The 6,520-nt window shown below is 40.9% G+C and overlaps 1 pseudogene; it reads left to right on the forward strand.

Annotated features, from left to right (window-relative positions):
- The first annotated feature begins 3,581 nt into the window (after nucleotides 1-3,581).
- LOC127674539 (kinesin-like protein KIF18B) lies at nucleotides 3,582-5,052 on the forward strand (annotated as a pseudogene).
- Nucleotides 5,053-6,520: the final 1,468 nt, after the last annotated feature.

Below are 6,520 nucleotides of genomic sequence, written 5' to 3' on the forward strand. Positions count from 1 at the left end.
GTATCTTGCCATTTCCATATGGGATGGTTATTATCAAAGCATTAGGGAATGAAAAATTTTAATGAGGATGTAGAAGAAGATGAATACTCAGTCACTATTGGTGGAAATGTAGGTTATACTAGAGGCTACTAATGAAAGTAAAAGTAGAAATGCTATACTATACATCACTCTCTAGACTGAATGTACATCCCAAAGAAATGAAATCAGTATTTTTATCACTTTGACAGGATCTAGAATTTCCTAGGAGACAAATTTCTGAACATGTTTATAAGTGATTATTTAGAAGAGGTTAGCCTCTGCTGGTGTTTATGATGGGTTGCTGAGACTAGATTAATTAGAGTGGGAAGAGACATTCTAACTGTGGTTGCCAATATTCTGTCGGTTGGGGTCCTAAACTGAATGAAAAGGAAAAAGCAAACTGAGTTTTTACATTCATTACTGTCTGCTTCCTGATTGCAGAAGCAATGTTATTTTAAAGTGATTATAAATAATAATAATATGTAGCATGTTTTGAAAGCCTAAATACAAGGAACAGCCTCTTGTTCCTCTCAGTATAAATTCCCTAACATTATGCACTGTATCTTTAAACTGTAAGTTAAAATAAACTGTCCCTTCTGTAAATTGTTTTGGCCAAATGTTTATCTCACTAATAAGGAAAGTAACTAATACAATTTATCAAAGAGGTACTTGGACACCTATATTTGTTGTGATAACATTATCCAGAGTAGCTAAGCTATTCAATCATGGTGGGTATACATAAATTGATGAATTGATATAAACAGATTGTATATTTATACAATGAAGTGCTTTTAGCCATAAAAGATGGAACCATTTAAATTAAGAAATCATAGTTAAATATGAATGATATTATACAAATATAACAATCATGGCACATCTACCTATCTATATCTAGATCTATGTCATATATATATATATCAATCTATGTCATATATATGTATATATATCAATCTATATCATATATATATATATATATATATATAATATGTATATCCTATTACCCAGCTCTTCATGTTTATTTTATAGATGGAAGAAGTAAGGTTTAATGTGCATCAAAGAAGTGTTGATGGACAACTCTAGACATAGAATCTAATATAAAAACACAAGTTAATGATACAAAAGAATAAACAAAATATATAACTAGATGTCATTGTGTAGATTATGGTAATTTGAATAACAATGGCCCCAATAGCCTCATATATTTGAATGCTTAATCAATAGAAAGTTGCAATATTTGAAAGGATTAAAAGAATTAGTATATGTGGCCTTGTTGGAGGAACTGTGTCACTGGGAGGCTTTGAAGTTTTAAAACGTCATACCAAGCCTAGAGTCTCTCTCTCTTTCTTTGCCTATGGATCATGTTGTAGAATTCTTAGGTACCGCTTTGGTGCCATGCTTACAGACATGCTCCTTGTCATGGTCTTGATAGACTAAGCCTCTGATATTGTACACATTAAAAGCTATTTTTCTTAACAGTTGCCATGGTCATTGCTTCTCTTCATAATGATAAAACAGTGATTGAGACAAAAACATTCTTGCTATATTTTTGCAAGGAAAATAGATGCATTTCTGGCCTTGTCCACAAACATGCCTAAGACTAAATTGAAGACTTTTTGGATTAATGACATTGGTAGAGGAGATTTCAAGACAGCCTGGTTTTGTTTATGTCTTGTAGCTGTTCATTCTTATGCAGACCTATAATGAAGGAGCATTCTGAGCATGAAAGAATACAAAATATATATTTTGAAGAGGAATTAAGCACTAGAAAGTGTAATATTGGAGCCAAGTCCACTGCTTAAGGAGAAAAATAATTATGGGAAATTCTGATGCTAAATGGAATAAAGGGAATGGTGACCTCATGGCAAGACCATAACCAGTTAAGCTTCTTACTTGTGAAAAGGAATTTTAAAAACTTAGGCAATGAAGGAATGAATGAATCAAAAACTGTAACTATAATGCAGCTGTAATTGAATGAGGGGGCCATGTTCCAGTCCTAACAATCAGCAAAACCTAAAAGCATTGACCATGCTGGTTTGGCTTTAAGAGTCAAGGATTAAAAAAAGGGTTATGGAATATTCCTCCATAACTAAGAAAAGGTGCTGAAGTCAGATGCCTATCAGTAATTTCCATGCATAGAGACCCAGAAATGACTTTGTGTGAAGCTGTGAAGGTGAAGCTTGGAGAGCCTTGGAGACTGCAAGATGTTTATGATGCCAGAATAGAACCTGCTGAGGAAAGTTGTAGCCTGGGAGTAGCCCAAAAGAGAGAAGAATATTATAATCAATAAAACTGAAAGAAGTTGGAGCTCTGAAGAGCCCTCTGACATCAGATATAGAGATACAGAGTTTGGAGTTTGCCCTGTTTGTTTCTAGTCTTACTTTTGGGCATAATCTCCTCATTATGCTGACTTTCCTCCCTTGTGGATTAGTAATTTACATCCTATGCCACTGTATGTTGGAAGTATGTGATTTTTTTAAATTTTGATTTTGCAGGGGATTATATTTAAGAGATTGACATGAGTCTTTCAAGAGGCTTTGTCCTTTTGACATTTCAACAGTGATGAGATTGTGAAAAATCATGGGGACTTTTGAATTTGGACTAAAGGTATTTTGCATTATAACATGGCTATCAGCCTGTAGGGGGCAAGGGAGTAAAATGTGCTCCTCTGAAAAAAAAAATGACACCCAAAGACTCATATATTTGAATACTTCAGCACCACAAATTGACAGAAAGTGTGTCACATGGGATAGGTTTTGGTCTTTCAAAAGCACATGTAAAGCCTAGAGTCTCCCACTCTCTGCCTATGGATCAGAACATAGAATTTTCAGCTACTGCTCCAGCATCATGCTTGCTACCATGCTTCCTGACATGATGATAATAGACTAAGCCTCTGAAACTATAAGCAAGCCCACAATTACATGCTTTCTTTCATTAAAGTTGCCATGATCGTGGGGTCTCTTTATACGGAGAGAACACTGATTAAAAGAGTGTATTGTGGGCATCTCCCATAACCCAAGCATTAAGCACTTGTTCCCTAGCCTGTGGTATTGTTGGGATTAGAAAGAACCATTAAACTATGAAGGTTACGGCAATGAATTTATATCATTGATTGGCTATACAATTGGTTAAACAGCCAACTGACCATGTACTAAAACCTCATAATTCTGAACCCAATTGAGCTTTTCATCACGTCAAATTGGTTATCTAAGGTATTTTGTTACAGTTTTTACAATTTCTCACACTATAAAAGAGAAACACAGGAAAAAGAAAATTTAAAATATTGGAATAATTACAACATAGTTTTGAATGTGGATGATGAGAAGGGTCAATAGGACTGATATAAAAGGAAAAAAAAAGGAACAGGTTTCTTTATTTCAATAAATTTTACTGAAGCATGCACTGGTCATTTAGTAATAAAGGAATTTAAAAAGAATAATATATGGCCACACTAGAAGAAGGTCAGATCAGTAAAAGAGGGTGGCAGGAAGCTCTCTGCTGAATCTGAGGGATTCTAAAGAACACAACACCAACAGCAGGAAGCAACAAAAGATGTTGCCATAGTGATGGCTGTGGAAGACAAAGTGTTTCAGATGGTCCTATGGGTGAGGCCCCCCCCCCCGACCCCTAAGGAGCTAAAGAGTCATCAATGTCCTGAGATTCAGGTGGCAGATGAGCAGATGCTGGTGTTTGACCCCAAGGAGAGTGATGGGGTATTTCCTGGCCTAAAATGTAGTGGCTCCCACAGTGGCCCCAAGGGCAAAGACCTGACATTTGTCTTTGACTGGGTCTTTGGTGAGGTGGTCACTCAACAGGGTATGTTGCAGCACACTACACACAGCATTCTTGACAGCTTTCTCCAGGGTTACAACTCTTCAGTGTTTGCCTCTGGAGTCACTGGTGCTGTGAAGACATACACTATGCTGGGATTGAAGAGAGAGACTGGCATCATGTACCTGACAACCACAGAACTGTATAGGCGTCTTGAAGCTCACCAGGAAGAAAAACAATTTGAGGTGTTCATCAGTTACTTGGAGGGTTATAATGAGCTGATCCATGACCTCCCGGTGCCCAAAGTATGCCCTCCCCCCCAAATGCACACACAATTCCTGAGGACTCCGATAAGGGTGTTGTGGTGCCAGGACTTTTCACAAATCAGTTTCAGCTGAGCAGCTACTAAAGATGCTGGTCAGAGAAAACTGCAGCCACACACAGTACCCCAGGGATATCAACGCTATATTATCCCATTCTCATGCTGTTTTCCAGATCTCTATGAAGCAGCAGGACTGGGTTCCAGGACTGACCCAAGCTCTTCAAGTAGCCAAGATGAGATTGATTGACCTGACTGGCTTATAGCCCTCATGTAGCCCCCATACCAAAGGAAAGCTGCTGCGGGAGGGTGCCAACATCAACAGCTCTGTTAGCATTCATCGATATCCTCATTCATCGATATCCTCAATGTGGCCAATGCAAGGGGCCTGCAAGTCTCACATCACCTACTGAGACCGCAAACTGACCCGTCTCCTCAAGGTCTCCACTGGGGGCAAATGCTGCACTATGATGGCTACTTCCATCAGCCCTTCCAGCCTGACTTATGAAGAAGATACTTACAACTCCCTCAAATAGACTAATTGGACCAAGGAGATCAGACTCATGCTGAAGAACCACATGATCAGCCTGAACCATCACATTAGCCAGTATATCACCATCTGCCAGCAGCGCCAGACTGAGGTAGCTACCCTGGGGGAGAAGCTCCAGACATATAAGGCTGGAGCCCAGTCCCTGCAACTGTACATACCACAGGCCCCCACGATGAGAATACCACAATGCCTAGGTCCCCATTTCAGCCTGAATACTCCAGCTAGTCCTATACTCCAGAATTCCATCCAAAGTATGGGACTCTTCAAGAGGAGAGGCTGGGAACAGACACCTAGAGACAGGAGATTGTGGAAGAAAATTCTTCAGAATAAGAGTAGTCCCTCCAACACAAGCAGTTCCAACCCGGATGCTAGAACTGAACATGCCATGGTCCCTTAATCTAATTTTGCAGACAAAGCCAGTCATTAATCAACACTCACTACAGAATCTAGAGGTGGACCATTCTAAGCAGTTGGCCCTCTGGGTGCTGCTACTGGCCCAGCAAAGGTACTCCCAACTTTCTGGCTCCTGACATGATCTCAGAATCTGAGACCCTGCAGCAGTTCATGCATGAGGAAAGCACTGAGCTTGGGGCTGAGACCCCTAGATTTTCTGGTCTGGCAAGGGAGAATACTCTAGCTCAGGAGCTATTTTCAGAGTGTAAGTCTTCAGAGAACTGTGGTCCTAAGATCTGGACCATGACAAAGCAACTGAATGGTTTCACTCTGCTGATCCCACTCCCTCCTGATCACAGCTCAGATAAGACATCACAAAAGTCCACTAAGGGGAAGAAGACTGAGTCCCTCAGAGAGCTAGGCAGTCCACCAGCTCCAAATCTACTAGCACCAGTCCTTCCTCCACTGCCTGCTGCCTGCAGCAGAGATCTCTAAGGCCCGGCCTCTGAGCCCAGAACTCCCAAAGGAAAAAGGGCTTCTTCCCCCTCCCACTCATCTAGATTCTGCCCAGATACAGTCATTAAAAGCTGGTACCCAAGGGCCTTTCTGTCTTATAGAACTGTTCCACTCCTCTGGCTCTATATACTCGTGACCTCAACACCACCTTCAGTATCTCCGAAGAGTGCCCCTCTATACCCAGCTTCCATGAACGTATTGATTGGCAGAAAGTCCCCATGGAGCTGAACAGCACAGACCAGGCCTTTGTTCCTAGTGCATCTGTCCTCATTCAGCATGAAGGGCCCCAAGCCTTATCTTCCTACAACTACTACAGGCAAGAAGAGGCTCTGTGAGGTCCTTAGTCTCCCAAGGCCGCAATAGCATTGCTTGCCTCCCCAGTAGCACCCTGAAGAAGTCAGCCAGACCTTTTACAGTCCCAGAACCATGTTGAGGCCCCATTGCCTTAGTTACCAGAAGACTCATAAGTACTGATTAGGGTGTTAACTGGGTGCCTTAACAACAAGCGACTTCTGACATTCATGCTTTTTCTGATCTACGAACACCTCTAGGCCATCAGCCTTCTCTTGTCCTTGGAGCAGCCAATGCCAAGAGTCCCTGGCCTGCCTTCCTCAGCTTGGTGCAATTAACACTACCATGATTTTGCTCTATAACACCCTCCCCAACCTCTCATCTATTTGCCTTATTTATTAATCTCTGTCTTCTTATTAATCTTGGTATATACATATTCATTTGTGAACATTAAACGTGTGGCTATATTAAAGGATCCTGTCATGCTTTCTCATTCCCAAGCCTTCCACACAAGCAGAGAATTCTTGGGCTCTATTCTTTACCCCTCAACTTCATGTTTGACTATAGAGCTCTGCACAGTGATGGCCTCTGCACAGTGAAAGTTGATGAGGATAAGAAGAATTGCTGACAAGTGTTGACTTAGCTCTCCTGGTGTTTGAAATGGG

Source organism: Apodemus sylvaticus, chromosome X (assembly GCF_947179515.1).
Source record: "Apodemus sylvaticus chromosome X, mApoSyl1.1, whole genome shotgun sequence".
NCBI classification, from domain to species: Eukaryota; Metazoa; Chordata; class Mammalia; order Rodentia; family Muridae; genus Apodemus; species Apodemus sylvaticus.